This window comes from Pogoniulus pusillus, chromosome 14 (genome assembly GCF_015220805.1).
Source record: "Pogoniulus pusillus isolate bPogPus1 chromosome 14, bPogPus1.pri, whole genome shotgun sequence".
Classification (NCBI taxonomy): Eukaryota; Metazoa; Chordata; class Aves; order Piciformes; family Lybiidae; genus Pogoniulus; species Pogoniulus pusillus.
The window spans coordinates 21,591,547-21,609,828 of record NC_087277.1 but is presented as its reverse complement, the minus strand read 5'-3'; the positions used below and the strand labels follow the sequence as shown (position 1 = coordinate 21,609,828).

At 40.5% G+C, this 18,282-nt stretch overlaps 2 long non-coding RNA genes across 2 annotated transcripts; one reads left to right on the top strand and one right to left on the bottom strand.

Moving 5' to 3' along the window:
- Window positions 1-1,810: 1,810 nt before the first annotated feature.
- Window positions 1,811-11,937, bottom strand: LOC135181084 (uncharacterized). Its single transcript, XR_010304707.1, has 3 exons — window positions 11,865-11,937; window positions 3,449-3,789; window positions 1,811-3,334 (listed from the first exon to the last, which is right to left on the bottom strand). It is a non-coding gene; the product is annotated as an uncharacterized LOC135181084 (long non-coding RNA).
- A 258-nt stretch (window positions 11,938-12,195) lies between these two features.
- Window positions 12,196-13,861, top strand: LOC135181083 (uncharacterized). Its single transcript, XR_010304706.1, has 2 exons — window positions 12,196-12,282; window positions 12,413-13,861. It is a non-coding gene; the product is annotated as an uncharacterized LOC135181083 (long non-coding RNA).
- The last annotated feature ends 4,421 nt before the right edge of the window (window positions 13,862-18,282 follow it).

Here is an 18,282-nt window from a genome sequence, read left to right as displayed (position 1 = left end):
ACTCTTTGCTTCTGTACTTCAGAGTGAAAACTTAAATCCGGTTTCTGAACGGTTGTATGCAAAAAGCTACTTAAATATGATGAAGTGACTAGCTTCTGAATCTCATTGCTCTACACTAAACATGAGAACAGTTTAGTTCAGGATTTATCTTTCTGCAGCTTCACTCTGATCAGATACCCATGTACTGCCCTCAGGAGTAATTATTGCAACCTCTTCAGATGCCTTAGTTAATGGACAAACACAAAATAAACCCAGCCAAAGCAAGGATACTTGGATTTTCAGAGAACTTAGATGGTTTTAGAAGACTCTCTTTCCAAATCCAAAGTTACTTTCAACATTTTTGCATTTCTTCCACCTAAATCTCCTTGCCTCACCTCTTTTTAGTCCCATCAGATCCACTTCCATTCAACAGTTCCTTTCCACATATCTTTCCTTCTGGTTTAATTAGTTCTTGGATAGTCTTAGCCACAAAAACCTACTTCCAATAGCTAACACATTTTGCTGATATAATAGAATCAAACAGGTTGGAAGAGACCTCCAAGATCAGCCAGTCCAACCTGGCACCCAGCCCTATCCAGTCAACTAGACCATGGCACTAAGTGCCTCATCCAGGCTTTTCTTCAACACCTCCAGGGATGGTGACTCCACCACCTCCCTGGGCAGCCCATTCCAATGCCAATCACTCTCTCTGGCAACAACTTCCTCCTAACATCCAGTCTAGATCTCCCCTGGCACAATTTGAGTCTGTGTCCCCTTGTTCTGTTGCTGGTTTCCTCGCAGAAGAGACCAACTTCCACCTGGCTACAGCCTCTCTTCAGGTAGTTGTAGGCAGCAATGAGGTCCCCCCTGAGCCTCCTCTTCTCCAGGCTAAACACCCCCAGCTCCCTCAGCCTCACCTCACAGGGCTGTGTTCCAGGCTTCTCACCAAATTTGTCACCCTTCTCTGGACACCTTCCAGTATCTCAACATCTCTCTTGAATTGAGGAGCCCAGAACTGGACACAGAACTCAAGGTGCAGCCTGACCAGTGCTGACTGCAGGGGCAGTGTTGTGTTGTTCACTCTGTTAGGCAAAACCTATTGTTAAAACAGACTACTGTCTAGTTAAGCTGGTATCTTTGGGGGAAAGACTATGTAGTCTTAAAAGATAACATGAAATTACAACATGAAAGGAAAACAGTGATTGCAGAGGCATACTGCTAATTAGATGAATCTCAGAATGATTATTTCCTATTCTATCTTGTGGTTTTGTGCACCTTCTTAGATTTTGCTTGATGATGAAGCTGGTGAAAGGCCTGGAACACAAATCCCATGATCATTTTCATGGCCCTCCTCTGGCCCCACTCCATCAGGTCCATGTATTTCCTATATTGAGGGCTCCAGACCCGGACACAGTACTCCAAGTGAGGCCTCACCAGAGCATAATGGCAGAATCACCTCAATTGTTCTCCTAGCAGAGCTTCTTTTGATGCAGCCCAGGATACCATTGGCCTTCAGGGGTGCAACTGCACATTGTCTGTTTGTGTCCAGCTTCCCGTTCATCAGCACCCCCAAGTCCTTTTCCACAGGACTGCTTTCTACCACCTCATCGTATTCATAAACATTGGAAAATATATCCTGATGCTTTCATCAAATTTCAAGAGGATTGTTTTCAAGACTGTTTTTTTTAAAGGAAAATCAATGACAAACTTTTTTTCTCTGCTCTTTCTGTGGAAAAATTAAAATCTTTACCTAAGTAAAAGTGTTCTATGAAAGGCTCAAGTTAAGATAGAAAGCAATTTTCCTTTTAGCAATAAACATTTCAGCAAGGGCTGTTGCTGAAGCATATCACAAAACAACAGAGTTTATTCTCTTGCTTTCTGAGCTTCATTTGTTACAGCAAATCAACCCAAAGAGCCTTGTTCTCCACAACAGTGAGCTTAACATATTTGATGCATTCTAATAACATAAAAAGCAAATAGAACCATAGGCACTAGCTCTTTACATTCTTGATGAGATTCTGCTATGATACACTTGCTTCATAAATTATCTGTTGGCTCCAAGCCACATTCAGCTTTCACTTGATCCTCTGATCTCTAAAGTGCCAGAGGACCTGAAATGCAAGGGGATTCAGCAAGCTGACTTCTGTTATCATCCCAATAGCTAAAGTCTGGCACAGAAGTGTGACATTTGATTGGTAGATTGCCACCTAATAAATTAATTTAATAACTGATAGAATTCAATTGCTTGAGTCTTTCCTTTCTGTAGCATCAGCTAACCTGATGAGTAGCTTACATTTTTGCTGACACAATCAGCAGCATATGATGGCCTTTGTGTCAGTAATACCACTTTTTGGCCAAGATAGGAGGAAGTGTTTGAGGTTTTGCATCACATCTGTTTCTGGCTTGGCTACCCTCTATTGACCATGTTCAGGATCCATTTCCAAAACATGCATCCCTTACCTGAGTAAACTGCTCCTAATTAATTATCAACAGACAAACAGAAACATATGGTAGGCTCAAAAGGCATCTCTTTACAGAACTTGTAACACGGCCTCCTTTAACACCACACTTTGATAGCCAGGGCTGCTTAAACATCTTATTTATGAAGAAAGGATTTATGTCTTTTAAGATTGGACTTTTTAATTCAGGAATCATATTTTTTCCTCTTTCCCAGCCCTATCATCTTGTCTCACATAAACATTGACAATTTTATATTTTGGTCACTCTACCAATAACCTCAGAAAGCAGTTACATATACCATATTTAATCCTTTCTCTTTGATGCTAGGAGGCAGTGGAAATGCAGATAGGGCACAACTGTCACTGTAACAGCACTGGACAATTGGTCACTGATCATAAAAAACCTTAACAGGAAAATTTGGAAGTGAAATACATTAAAGAGGGAAACAGAGAAGTATAGGGAAGATCCTTGACAAAGAGATCTGTGGGGATGTCTTCATCAAGGGAAACAACAATGTAGGCTATTGTAACAGGGTAAGGATTTTTGCTACCAATCTTATGATTAACCTACGTGCACTAAAAACTTCTGTCCTGAAGGATTTATTGCTCTCACATCTGCCATTTTGAAAATACAGGTTTGCAGCAGAATTGAGAAGGAAAAGTAGTGGAAATGTGTCATATATATAATGTGATACAACATCTAAAGTAGATATCTCAAAAAGGAAAGGAAGACTCTGGGCACTAAATTTGGAGCACCTGCAGTGAAAAGATGGCTCCAAGTGTTGATGACTGGAAAGGCCACTGGTGTCCAGAATCCTGTTGAAGAACATCCTGTTTTCTTCCTCAGTCAGTTCTGTATGCTCTGTTTTCTTTCTCATTCAGTAGAGGTCAGAAACCTAGATAAGGAAAAAAAAAAATCTTTAACCATGTTTTGTGAAAATAAGCTTCTGTTTTTCATTATGATTGGAAAACAACTGCAAGGAAATCCCCCATTTCTACTCCTGACTTACCTATGTTTTCAGTTGACATTATACAGCTGACCGTAGAATTACTAATGTTGAGTATGCTATATGGATACTTAGTACCAGGAGTTTTCTGATTGTACTGGGGAGAGCAAAGTTTTCTTAGAAAGAGGCATTTTTGTCCTTCCTTATCATATTTTAGACTGCAGCCTGGCACTGTTGCTCTAGCCACACTCCATTCCTACCCCGCTCTTTGTGCATTGACCATACTGCTCTTAATTTGATATGTTCACTGTCCATTCAACTGGTAGATGTAGCACACTCTCTCTCCATGGGAACTGGGATTGCTCTCAGATTACTGTGGAGATGAGGCTTTTTCAGAGTGAAATCTGAAATAAAATCAATTTATAATTAAGTCTTAAGATAATCCCTTTAAGATCTGGGTGCAACTTACTTAATTGTTGTAATCTTTGTAATCTTACATTTTAGCCAAATATTGTAAGTAGAAAATCTTTAGTCCTGTAACATGTGCATGGATACCACCTCCTGTTTTTATCCAGATATGAGAGCAATGTAATTAGAATCCTTTTCTGCCTTCCTGGATAGAGTTCCTGTACTTAGATTATTTTTCTTGTTTGGTTTTGTCAATTTTTTTTAAACAAAACTTTACTTCCTTTGTGCTACTATCCAAAACAGTGCAATGAGCTGTAGAAACAACTCCTCTTTAAATATTATCCTGCCTCACTTAAGTGAACAGTCAATCTTTCACAAGCAGCACTTTAATAGAGTGCAAGGTAGTGCTGAGTTTAACATAGAGGTCAAATATTGGGATCTTGTGGTTAATGTCACCAAAAATCACAAACCCTAAACAGCTTTTTTTTTTTTTTTAAATTTATCATAATTACCTCAGTTCACAGTATTATCAGGGTTGGAAGAGACCTCACAGATCATCAAGTCCAACCCTTTACCACAGAGCTCAAGGCTAGACCATGGCACCAAGTGCCACGTCCAATCCTGCCTTGAACAGCTCCAGGGATGGCGACTCCACCACCTCCCCGGGCAGCTCATTCCAGTGTCCAATGACTCTCTCAGTGAAGAACTTTCTCCTCACCTCAAGCCTAAATCTCCCCTGGTGCAGCCTGAGGCTGTGTCCTCTTGTTCTGGTGCTGGCCACCTGAGAGAAGAGAGCAACCTCCTCCTGGCCACAACCACCCCTCAGGTAGTTGTAGACAGCAATAAGGTCTCCCCTGAGCCTCCTCTTCTCTAGGCTAACCAATCCCAGCTCCCTCAGCCTCTCCTCGTAGGGCTTCTGCTCGAGGCCTCTCACCAGCCTCGTCACCCTTCTCTGGCTGCACTCAAGCATCTCGATGTCCCTCCTAAACTGGGGGGCCCAGAACTGAACACAGTACTCAAGGTGTGGTCTAACCAGTGCAGAGTACAGGGGCAGAATGACCTCCCTGCTCCTGCTGACCACACCATTCCTGATGCAGGCCAGGATGCCATTGGCTCTCTTGGCCACCTGGGCACACTGCTGGCTCATGTTCAGGCAGGTATCAATCAGCACCCCCAGATCTCTCTCTGTCTGGCTGCTCTCCAGCCACTCTGGCCCCATCTTGTGTCTCTGCATGGGGTTGCTGTGGCCAAAGTGCAGCACCCTGCACTTGGAGCTATTGAATGCCATCCTATTGGACTTCGCCCGTCTGTCCAGGTGGTCATGGTCCCACTGCAGAGCCCTACTGCCCTCCAACCTGGTCACATCTGGCCCCAGCTTAGTGTCATCTGCAAACTTGCTGATGACTGACTCCATGCCTTCATCCATATCATCTATGAAGATGTTAAAGAGGATGTTGTCTGATTCCAATTTATAATATCTGGATAAAGGAACGAGACCACCAATGGCTACTACTGAAACGCAGACTTCAAGGCAGATTTTATGAATACTGCCTGAGATATTAAAAAAACCCAATTTTCACCTCTCTGTGCTTCAGTCTGCTCATCTGAGAATAATGAATATAAAATTGCTATGTCTTCTGCAGTTCACTACAGTCCTATGCAAGACTATCAGTAGGCTTCTTAGTAATTTTAGAATGTCAAGGAGTATGTAAATGCAAGGCATAAACAAACCACTGCAGGTATTAGTAATCATTTATATACACACATATAACTTGCATGACACTTTTATTAGCTAGTTTAGAAGTGGAAAATCTTTGTAATTTGATGACCAGCCATTTATGTGTTCTTCAATCAGGCCTATACATACTGAATACAGTTTTCTCTGGTGCAAGACTTGAAGCCTACATGGAACAGACAGATAGGTGCTGTGAAACCTCAGGATAGTACACAATTATGCAGGCGAGATGTTGGAAAACTTTCACACACACATACATATGAACATATACTTGAATTAATTAAGTTCTCCACATCTCATCTAGAACTGCTTTGTGATGAAGCAATATAGTAATAACTCAACTTTATAGAGGTTATTAGAAATGGTAGGAGCAAAAAAACCCTCCAGCAGTATGCAAATAATATTGGTGTGTGGAAATTTTAAAAATCATTTTTAGGTCCTATTTTCACAATATTATACAATCAAAGGAAGAAAATATGCTTTTGTACCTCAGAAGAGAATGTAAAAACATAAAGGAGTTTATATGAACGGAATCATTATAATCATACCAAGTCTTAAGAGGAAATATAATACTATGCATAACAGCAAGTCATAAAAAGAAGATTTTCTTACATTATTTTTGCTAACAGGTACCAAGAGCTATTAATCAGCTTTTTAAATTACTTTTTTTAAAATAACCTTTCTAGTGGTACTATTCACATCTTGGATATCTGATGTCTTCTTAAATTCTAGTCTGGAAATAGAATAATGAAAAGGCTTCTGCATTTATGGATTGCTTCATTTGATCTGTCATAGTGGAAGTGTAATGTGAAGTAATCCTAACAACTTTACTTGTGATGAAGTGCTGATTACAGTGTGAATGCACAGCAACAAAGTGTCAGTCTTGCTCTTGAGTTTCATCCCACTAATTTATCTGTCTCAAATCACTCAGAGCAAACACAGCTCTATCTGGAAGAGATAAAATGTACTTAAAATTTGGCAGTGGTGTAGCATAGGCAGAGGAGTTTGGTTTCAGCACTAGTCAAGACATGCCATCCATTCCCACAACTGTTGTAGGACTGGAAAGTTTGTTGTATTTACAGTAGTAAACACTCAGCATTAATGCAAAGCTTTTTACTGGACTGGGAAACATTCTTCATGGAGGTCAGGAGTCAGGGCACAGCTGGCTGCAGGTCACACATAATTCCTTTTTTATACAAGGTCTGTCTTGAAGGATGCTGTGCTTACAATGCTCCATTGGACTCAAGAAATAGCAGCAGCATGACCAATACTAGAAGACATAATTGAGATTTTTTCCCTATTCTGCAGAACAAGCATCTTTTCTCCACAGAAATAATCATAGAATGGTTCGGGTTGGAAGGGACCTCCAAAGATCACCTAGTCCAATTCCCTCTGCAGTAAGTGACATTCTCCACTATGTCAGGTTGCCCAGAGCCTTGTCAAACCTCACCTTGAATATCTTCAAGAATGGGGCCTCAACTACCTTCTTGGGCAACCTGCTCCAGTGTTCCACTACCCTACATCAAATCTAAAGCTACTCTTCTCTAGCTTGAAACCATTGTCCCTCCTCCTATCACTGCAGGCCTTTGTAAACGGTCTCTCTCCATCCTTCTGATATTATTAATTTTCACAACAGAGAAGCATGAGCATGGCTGGGAGACCTGAACATCACTCCTGTGAAGAAAGACTGAGAGAACTCTGTGTAGTCCCGAGAGAAGAAAACTGAGAAGGGATCTTATTAACATCTATAAATAACTGAAGGGTGGGTCTCAAGGTGTAGGTGATGGTCTCTTTTTGGTGGTGCCCAGGGACAGGACAAGTAACAACAGGTACAAGCTAGAACACAGGAGGTTCCACCTCAACACAAGGAGCAACTTTTTTACAGTGAGGGTGGTAGAGCACTGGAAGTCTCCTTCCCTGGGAACTTTCAAAACCTGCCTGTATATGTTCCTGTGAAGCCTGCCCTACAGGGCAGCCTACCCTAGGCAGGCAGGTTGGACATAACCTCTGGAGGTCCCTTCCAACTTCTAACATTCTGTGATTCAATAAACATATTGGTTTGAATATGCCATCTATGCCATACATTCCTGTGTCATTTAACATAATTCCAAATGAGGAGCAACATGCTCTTGCAACTCAATGTTTTTGCTGTCTGCAGTCCATCCCACAATCTAATTTTAACAAATGCTGCACAGATAGCAATTCATATACGAACCTCTGTTTCCTTTGTGACTTACCAGAACATTTGATATGGTTAAAGTGAGTAGAGCTCTTCAACATACCCTGTGGTTTCCAAATCCTGCACCCACACTCATCTTCAAACAGGGGAACCATGACTGGTTTATTGGAACTTGTGCAGTTTCCATTAACAACTGTACTACCTCATGAGGAGTAGGAAGAGGAAGTGAATGAGGAAGGCAAGCTAATCTAATTCTACAGTTAGAAACTGTGAAAACAGTATGATATGACTGGGGCATTCTTTCCTCGATGTATCAGATGCATTCACTAGCTATTACCTAGCTGCTGATGTCAGTTTTTACTGGGTATTCTTCCATTTTCTCACATTACTCTTCTCCATTTATATGATTGGATTGCAAAGAACAGAAGTCTTGAGCCCACAGGCAGAAGGGAGCTGGGCATGCTCTAACCATCCTGGGTGGCAACAAGGGTCATGAATAGAAGAGTCATGCTGTGAATGTGTCTTTGGAGTCTTGGATTAACCATCCCAAGAGCCCTGATACAACCTATGAACCCTCCTGAATTTAACCTTTAGACTAAACCCCTTCCCAGTTATACACAGGGACATCTAGAGAAGCATTTAAATCACAGCTGGGTGCCAGGCTGAGTCTGGTTTTCCAAGACTTCTTCTGCAATTATTCCATAGGTAGAGGAGCAATGGCACTAATCTATTGTGTATGGAAGGAAAGTACTTATGATATGATCCATCGCTTGCAGAAATAGCCACTTATTTTTCCTCTCTTGTAGATTATAGCTATGATGAGTCTGCCTCTGACATCAGTTCCCTGATGGCTAAGGAGACCATTAAAGCATTTTCCCTCCCTTGGTGGGCTTTAACTGATCTAACGTGATGAAGGTGTGTAATCCTGGATTGTACAACTGTGGAAATATCTGACAAATCTGTGAGAATTAGCCCATCTCAAGAGTCATGTCTTAACCTTTCCTTCCCTTACAGAGCAGGTCCACTTCCTACTTTTGACACTTGAGGACAAATAATCTAAGAATATGACTTAATTTTCAGTACCAGAGCATGTACCTTCCTCTGTGGTCCAGTGAAAAATTTTATTAAAGACTTACAACGTCAGTCTCTGGTTGTTTTCTGTTACAGACATTTGCAAGTTTTACCCATAACTTTTCATGCTAGATTTATACATTCAGCTAATCAGTTTCCACTGCAATGTATTCAAATTGCTTTATCACCATAATGTCTACATAAACCAGGTTTGCAAAGAATTCTGCCACTCTGAGGTATTGATCCTTCATAAAGTGACAGCTTTAGAGTTCTGAGTTATACAAAAAAATGTGTTCAGCATTTTTTTCCCTAATCAAACGTTCAATACATAAATTTCAAGTGAACATAAGGTTATTTATTTTGCTGTTTTGGTTTGGTTTTTTTTTCCTGAAAGGAAGCTGGACTGTTTTGTTCAACATTTTTTATATGTGGTTATTTTATGTAGGGTGAAAGGGGAAAGAGCTTTAAAACAATTACAGTGGGACTTTTTAAAGGTTCTGTCAAGATAGCTTCTTTCTGCTACATTTAAAATTGCAGACATAATTTAGGTCAAAAATATTTCCAAATAGGAAGGAGCCCCATCACTTCTCAGTTGTGTGCCTGAGCCTTCTTTCAGCAGACTATATTTTAGCTAGCAAATAAAAGAAAGCCTCAAAGATCAGGAAAACTCCAAGCTCAAAAACATAAAGACCATTCTAATGTGATCAGAAATTATATTTGATATCATTATAATTTAAGTTACAAAGGAAAACCAGCAAGAATGAAAGAACACATGGACTTAGAGATACAAATATTGCACAGCTTCAGACAGTGATATAGGTGGCTTATACTATATAACTGAGAGATACAGCAACTAGATGTTGAAAAAAAAAATCCTATTCACAGTTGAAACTTCTCATATCTTTAACTGCATTCCTTTAACTGTAAAGACTATTTAAGAGTATGTCTGCTGAAGAGATGAGGATTACATTTAGGATAAACAAACAGAAAAAACTGGAAAACAATTGTAGCTACAGAATAAGAATTCACTGACTTGAATGTTCAGTACATTGATTTTATAGGTAGTTTTAAAACACAGATGTTCACAGAACAGAACCACCATAAAGAGAAGACACTTTTTAAAATCAACTTTTCCTAATAAAGAAGGGTGGTTTCAGGGACTTTTCTTACCCAATTATCACACTAAGACTAAAATACACACAGGTTGCTCAGGGATTTACTAGATAAAGACTTGAAAACCTCCAAAGATGTTTTCCTCTAACCTTTCTGAGCAACCTCTTACCCTGCCTGTCTCTCCTTGTTGGGGAAAAGTATGTATCAGGACAGAATCCCTCATGCTTTTATTTATACGTGTTGCCTATTGAGCTCCTATAATGTGCTGCTGCAAAGCACTTGGTTTCAGCTGCTCAGTGACCTCCTTGTTGTTGCTGGAGGACAGCAGTAAGGATTCCCAAAGCCACCCCTTCTCCGGGTTGAACAAGCTCCAGTCCCTTAGGTTCTTCTCAAAAGACCAATTGCTCCAGCCCTGACAATGGTTGTGTGGTCCTTAGTCAGATGCCAGATGCCTACTCCAGCTGCTCTATCACTCTCTTTGCTCAACAGGAGAAAAGTAAGATTAAAAAAGTTGTGGGCTGAGCAAAAGACAGGAATTACCAATTACCATCACAGGCAAAACAGACTTGACTTGAGGAAAATTAATATCTTGCCAGTGGAGACAAAGACCGACATTGAAAGAATACCTTCCTCTTACCACACCTCTCAGGCTTAACCTCACTCCTTCTCGCCCCACTTTTCTACCTTGTAAGCCTTAAACATCACAAAGTTAGGGTCATCTTCTACCTTCTCATACCTCCAGGAGTAAATTCTCTTAAGCCTTTATTAAACACCCTGTTCCTGACTTACACTTATGAACTATATGCAAACAATTCTACTAATATCAAGAAAAATCCTATGGCACTTTACCAGTGTTTATTTAGCCAGTGAATCAGAATCACAGAGTCACAGAATGTTAGGGGCTGGAAGAGACCCTGAAAGACCAGCCAGTCCAAGCCCCCTGCCAGAGCAGGAACACCTTTTTTTAAAAGTAGAGTTTTCATTTTTAATTTTTTTTATCCCACTTCTCCCCCCCCCCTTTCCTCTCTAATTTGCTCATCTTCCTCCTTTTCTCTCCATCTCCTTCCTTTCCTCTCCATCTCATCCCTTTCCCCCATTTCCCTCTTTTCACAGTATCACACAGTATCATCAGGGTTGGAAGAGACCTCACAGATCATCAAGTCCAACCCTTTACCACAGAGCTCAAGGCTAGACCATGGCACCAAGTGCCACGTCCAATCCTGCCTTGAACAGCCCCAGGGACGGCGACTCCACCACCTCCCCGGGCAGCTCATTCCAGTGTCCAATGACTCTCTCAGTGAAGAATTTTCTCCTTGCCTCGAGCCTAAATTTCCCCTGGCACAGCTTGAGGCTGTGTCCTCTTGTTCTGGTGCTGGCCACCTGAGAGAAGAGAGCAACCTCCTCCTGGCCACAAGCACCCCTCAGGTAACTGTAGACAGCAATAAGGTCACCCCTGAGCCTCCTCTTCTCTAGGCTAACCAATCCCAGCTCCCTCAGCCTCTCCTCATAGGGCTTGTGCTCATGGTCTCTCACCAGCCTCATCACCCTTCTCTGGACACGCTCAAGCATCTCAATGTCCCTCCTAAACTGGGGGCCCAGAACTGAACACAATACTCAAGATGTGGTCTAACCAGTGCAGAGTACAGGGTACATCTCCCTTCTTCCAGCACCACCACTCCTTTCCCTCCATATCTGCCCATCTCAGCTCTAATTTAAATTTTCCAGAGATCTAAATACAGTCAATAGAACCAATAACAGCTTATAGAATGCCTTTCCCTCTTCCTTCTTCTCTCCTAAAGAAAAGGAATTAGATGCAAAAAGAGATAAAAGGTAAACAGACCGAAATAAATAATCTCACCTCAACTTGGAAGTTAAAAGAAGAAAGATTTAACAATAAATAAAAGATACACGAGGTAGGGAAGTTACAAAGGTATAAGGAAGGGAAAACAAGATACAAAATAGATAAATACAACCTGAAAGATGGCAATGGTTCATCCACTTCCTGGTTTATGGCCACACAGCAAAAACAAATAGCAGCAAGAAAGAGCACGGTGACTACCGGCCAGCAGGGAAGCTTTTATGGATCGAAGACAGGAAGTGGGAGTGGGCTAAACCACCACACCTGGTGGTGGTCACACCTACCCCCAGGGAGGTGTTAGGGCCACCTGAGGAGTGTTAACCCTTTACACTGCCCCTTTCCCACCCCACACTATGTTTTCCCCTTTTGTTCCCCAAACCCAGAGCACCTGGGTCCTGTTGGAGTCTCCTCCCACCCCAGGTGTGGCCACTTTGGCCTCCCTGCCCACTCCCCTTTAAAATGGGCCCCAGGAAAGGCAGAAGCCCTAAGCTGTGCCCAACTGGGCAGAGGGATCCTCTTCCTCCTCATCACTGGTGAGTACCTATGTACACACCGGGTGATTGGTGGTGGGATTCAAAGGCCGGGGGGCCTGGTGGCCCCCCGGCTTGCTAGGGCTAGGCTTGATGGTTGCTTTAACGTCGATGAACTTTCTTTTGATTTCAGCTGAAGTTTTTCCTGAGTGAAGATTGAAGAGTGCAAAACTCCATGGAAATATATCTACAGTGCCTTTGCTGATTATAATGATGTAGCAGGGAAGCCTTCAAAATCAAGGCCGTATTAATAAACTACTTCTCAAGAGGTCATATTCTCACAATGACCAAGAAGATCAGCCAGAGCTGTTTTACCAAAACTCAGCTATTTCAAAATCACAAGACAAAAACTATCATCTTTCACTTTCTAAAACTGGCAAGAATATAACATTTCAGCTGTGAAGTTGCTTTTCTCCCTTCATTCCACTTTACAGCTCTGACAACCAAGATGTTTATAGCACTATTAATATCAAACCTGCGTATGTGGAGTGACTTGGGGTTTGTTTTGATTCAAATCCTGCAGAAACAAATGTGCTGAGAGCAGGAAAAATAAAATTGGAAACAAGATTAAACTTTTCAGTGTTGAGGATAGCCAACCCTTACAATAGTAAGTCAAAGCATGCACTGCCCCCTGCAATGCTAGGAATTCTTGGTTTAATAATGGATTTATTTTTACAAGTAGTTTAAAGCACAGTCATCTCATTTAGCTTGATAACAGTGGTTTACAAATGAGGAAGGAGCAGTCCTTTTCATCTCAGAAATTACTTGGTGAAAAAAATCTGGTTTCTGTTATAATGGCTGATAAAAGTAAGACTATTTACTTCTCGCCTTAAGGAGGCAAAGCAATCCCCTCCCTTCTGAATAAAAAGTCACAGATAGCTGCAGCTGAAAACAGCTGCAGGTGATTAACTGGAAATAACTAGCAACTTTTTGGCAATCTTAACAAGGACATCAGGAAAGATAAACTTCTCTTTATCATATCGTTAATGATTGTTCCTACTGCTGTTGCTACATACAGTTTGAATCTCTGTGCTGAGTTTCACACTTGGCTAGACACAGAAAAACAAATAAAGATGTGCTCCTTGTCCTTGGGAGTTAACGATCCAAAAATAGCCCAAACACACACATACGTTCATGCCAGGTGAGAGCATTGGTTGGTGCTGGCAGAGAACTATTTTCTGCCAATTCTAAACTGGATCAATTGATAATGCAGACACCTCACACTGCCTGACTGGTGGTCTGTGCGTTTCATGACCATTAAAATCACATGTGGATGCTGTTAATATTTAGAAAGTGGAAGATCAGCTTGAGTTAGAAAATTTGTAGTGGCCTTTTGTGAATATTTGTCTGGAAGATTTATGATAGAAAGAAAAAAAAATCACAAGGAATTTGGAGACCACTGCTGTGAGTTTTGCTTTGTGATAGGAGCATAGAAAATAGTAATTTTCCTTGCATTCAGCTTCTGCTTTGGTCTTTGTGCAAAGCACTATTAAAAGATGCAAGATTTTCCACTGAGATTTTGCTCTCTTTTGGCATCCTCTTTCTTCTTCTACTTAAATTTTTATTAATCTTTTCTGTGAATTCTATGTGAGGCTTATTTGTGGAAGTTTATTTTGAATAGACAGAAGTATAGGTATGTGGGGAATCAAGTAATACGAACAGAAGAAAAAGGTTTCCACAAGACAAACCTGAAATGTCACAGAAGACTAATATTTCCATTTAACTTGGCTGTGATCCTGCATTTCTATCTCCTTCCTCTCTCCAATTTCACTAAATTTCTGTTAGAAGTTAAAAAAAAACTAAACAAACCCCCCTCCCCCCCCCCATTTTTTTACAGTTCAGGGATGACTCTTCAAGTATGCACATTTAAATACTGAAAATACTTAGTTTAATATGGCTCAGATGATTTGCATACTTGACAGTCACAAAGAATTTTTATTGCCATCTTTCTTTTCTTAGTAATAAAAAAGAGAAAAATCTCGAATCATAGTATGTACTTCTTTAATATAACATACACCTTTGTTTTAACCAATTAACATACACTCTGAGAATTGTCCTGCCTTTGCTTTAACCCCTTATCAAACACAGCTGCATAATTACATTGAAGAACAAGACATAACAATACTACCAGTTTCACATAGCAGGATTTTATATCCACCTCTTATCAGCATGAGAAAAAAATGAAAGTAAAAATGAAATTGTCTATGTTTCCATTTATGGGTACACAAAGAAAACAAATCATAGAAACAACAAGGTTGGGAGAGACCTCCAAGATCATCCAGTCCAACCTATCCCCCAGCCCTATCCAGTCAGCTAGACCATGGCACTAAGTACCTCATCCAATCTTTTCTTGAATACCTCCAGGGATGGTGATGAGGGAATTGGTGGATATTAGAACACCTTTATCTATCTTTGTCCTTGATACCTCTGTCAGAACAAGTCAACAAGGTTTCAATATTTAAAAAGCAGGGTGAAAACTGAAAACTGAACAATTTTGTCAGATCAATTATTCATCTTTTCGCTACAAAGAATGGAACAATCTTTGAAAAAGGATTTTTTTCCCTTAGATTAAATTTTATAAGCTTCTTAAAGACACATTTAATGCCTTAGAAACAAGTCTGTATTGGTATGTAATGTATCAAGTATGACATATTTAGTTATATAGCAAAATCTGACAAGCCTACAGGTCCTCTTTGTTGGAATTGTCCCTTTGGTGTGAGCTTATCAGGGTCATTGAGCTTAAGTTCAGGGAGACCAGAAAGTAAAGTATGGAGCCATGTAAAGACATATAGTGTTGATTTTGTGAGAAGCTGAAAAACAAAGTACAGCAACCACTGGCAGGAGAGAGGCAATATGAGCCTGAATAATGCAAGACCCAAAAATACCCAACAGGGGGATTTTTCAGAAGAACCTGCAATTTTACAGAAGGTGCATGAGCAGTTGTGGAACCAAAGAAGCACAACCAAGGAAGAGCACATAATTATTACCTGTCTCTCTGCTGGCATTAGTGAAATTGGTTCAGATGGTGCTGCAGTTTGCTCATAAAAGCCTCTATCTTGAGCTTACAGCACTCTGCAAAACGTAAGCACAGTGAAATCAGACTGAATTACAATAATGCCTCTATATAACTAAGCCACAGAAAATGAACAACTGTAAAGAAATCAAATCCAAGAAACATTTCTCTCCTCCACAGATGCAAGCCCTAAGCATATTTCTGTCTTTCACAAAGTGTGAGCATCTCAGCATGTCCTTCAGATCAGGAGATATTAGGAAGTAATTTGCTCACAATGGAAGTGAGTGCAAATCAATCCACTCGAATAAAATGACATTGCAGAGGTGGGATGGAAGAAAATTTGACTTCATTTAGCGGGGCGGGTGGGGGAAAGGCAAAACCCAAACCAACAAACCAACCAAAAAAACTCAACAAAACAAACAGACAAACACCCTCCCCCCCCCTCCCCCCCCCCCCCAATAAAACAAACCTCACAACCGAGATGTGGAGCCTAAATTGTATACTTCTCCTCAAACTGCTCGAATTTGCAGTTCAAAAGGGGTGGCGCTGCATCCCACACTGCCTCTCCTGCAATCTGTTCATGCCAGGACCGTCCATCTGGTAGGTTTAAACAGACCTCCAGTTGCTTATGTGTTTGTTCACAGATGTAGGTAGGAGGTTTGACTGCAGGTTCCTAAAACTCGAATCCAAGATTATGAGACACATTTGCAAACACGCTTGCATATAGGAGAGTCTTATCTATTTGCTGGGAAAGGCTTTGTTGTTTGACTTGCAAATCAATTCCATTTAAATTGAAACATCGTAGCGATACTTATGCATATAGAATTAAATCTACACAATATCATTTCAATCTAGGCAAGAACTGCAAAATATACAATGACAGAAACATTAAAGACAGCAGCCATGAAATTATTATGTTTGAAATAGAATTTATTTGAGATGAGAAAGATCTGCAAAGGGAGTTTGCTTCAAAGAAAACTGCTTCTTAAATTGTGGAAAGTGCAGCACTTGAAAATAATGTTATAATTTCACTTGACTCCCATGGGTCCTCTAGAAGTAAATCAATTGCTGTATTTTTGACAATGGGCTGAATTTGCCTCTTTATATGAAAATTACAGATTACTGCAACAGTTTGATTGCAACTAGAAAGCTGCCTTAATTCTCTTCACTCTTCCCTCAGGAATCTCTCTTCCTCATGAAAGCAAATCCTCAATACTGAAAAATAAGTGTGGAATACAACAGAGATGGTGCAGAACAAAATGCACCAACACATGCCTGTACTCTTTTGGCAGGGAAATACTTTGTAGGAAGATGTTACTATGATATTTAACAAAATATAAAGTGGGACTTTCTTCCTACTCTGATGGCTTCAATAGGTCTTTAGCTTACAGCCCACAAACAAAATCTGGGTTCATTTGTAAGTAAAATTTTGTGGGATGAGCCTATTGCTATTATTATTGCCTGGCTTTCTGATTTATCATTTGACACCCTCTAAGAACACAATCAGTGAACTGATCAGTGAATCAGAAGCAATATAATGTACATATGGGCCATTTCACTTTTGTCTTAAAGACATGTTTCAATATGTGTCTAAAGGAAAAAATCTTCATTATGTGATGAAGGAGCAGCTTCTCCATTTTTCATCCATTTTTTTCATCAAACCCAGAGTCATTCAGCTGCTGAGCTACTGAACAAGACCAACCTGCCCAGCATTCCTAGAGCAGTTACATTCCCAGTCACTCTTCTGCAAGGTAATGGAAACAACTGAGAAATAATTCTGGTAACTCCCTAAGCAAGCTGGACAATTCTCATCAGCCCATTCTGATAAATCATATTCAGGATAAATTTTACCTTCTGCTATCAACTTTATAGGGTTCCAGGTAAAACTAACTCTAGTTTGCATCTTTTATACATATATATATACATATATATATACATATATATAATACACTGATGTAATTTTCTTGACATGAGCAAAGTTAAACCAAGTTTTAGCTCCTGATGTTGGTAGATTCTGAACATATCTGAGATTTCAGATTTTACCAATATAATAAGATCTGACCCATATGCAGATGTAAGGAGGAGCAGAATGTGTGCAAGGTTTCATTATATGTAAGTGATATTGTCTGCCAGTAGATATCTCTGTGAATATCCTGGAGGTTTGGTTTTCATAATTCATAGAATCAGTCCCAGTCTTGAGATCCTTTCATTCAAAAGGTGTTGCAAGGGAGGCTGCCAGTGAAGATTGAGCTAAAAATGTTGTTGAGAACTTCAGGTTTCTCATCTGTTGTTACCAGTTTACCCATGGTGTCCATCACAAAGAGTATGCTATCTTTGACCTTCCTTTGCTGGGTGACATACCTGTAGAAGCTCTTCTTGTTATTCTTTGCATCCATTGGCAAGTTCAGGTACAGCTGTGCCTTGGTCTGACCCCATCCCTACACAACTGGACAGCGTCCCCATACTCTTTCCAGAATACATGTCCCTGATCCTACTGCTTATGCATCTCCTTCTCACTCTTTGAGTAGCAAGTCTCATGATTCTGTCTTGTCTTCCTTTCCTGATTACTTACACCTGGGAATCAAGAGCCCTTGTGCTCCATGGAAAGCATCCTTAGACATCAACCAGCTCTGTTCTGCTCCCTTGTACATGAGGGCAGTTTCCCAGGGGTTCCTGTTGACTAATTTATTGAACAACTTGACATTTGCTTTGGGTTTTATTTTTTTTTTAATTCAGGGTCCTAACTTTGCTCTTTGCCTGACCTATATACCTCAGGACTGTGAACTTGTCATCTTTGATTAGCTTATTCTGTGAGCTGGTGACCAATATGTCCATTTTCACATCCCCTCTGATAGGGCTATCTGTTATGTGGCTTAAGAAGCTATCCTTAATGCACTCCAGGAACCTTCTGGTTTACCTACAGCCCAATGGGCTACTTTTCCAGCAGCTATTGAGGTAGTTGAACTCCCCCAGCAATTTATCTCTTAATC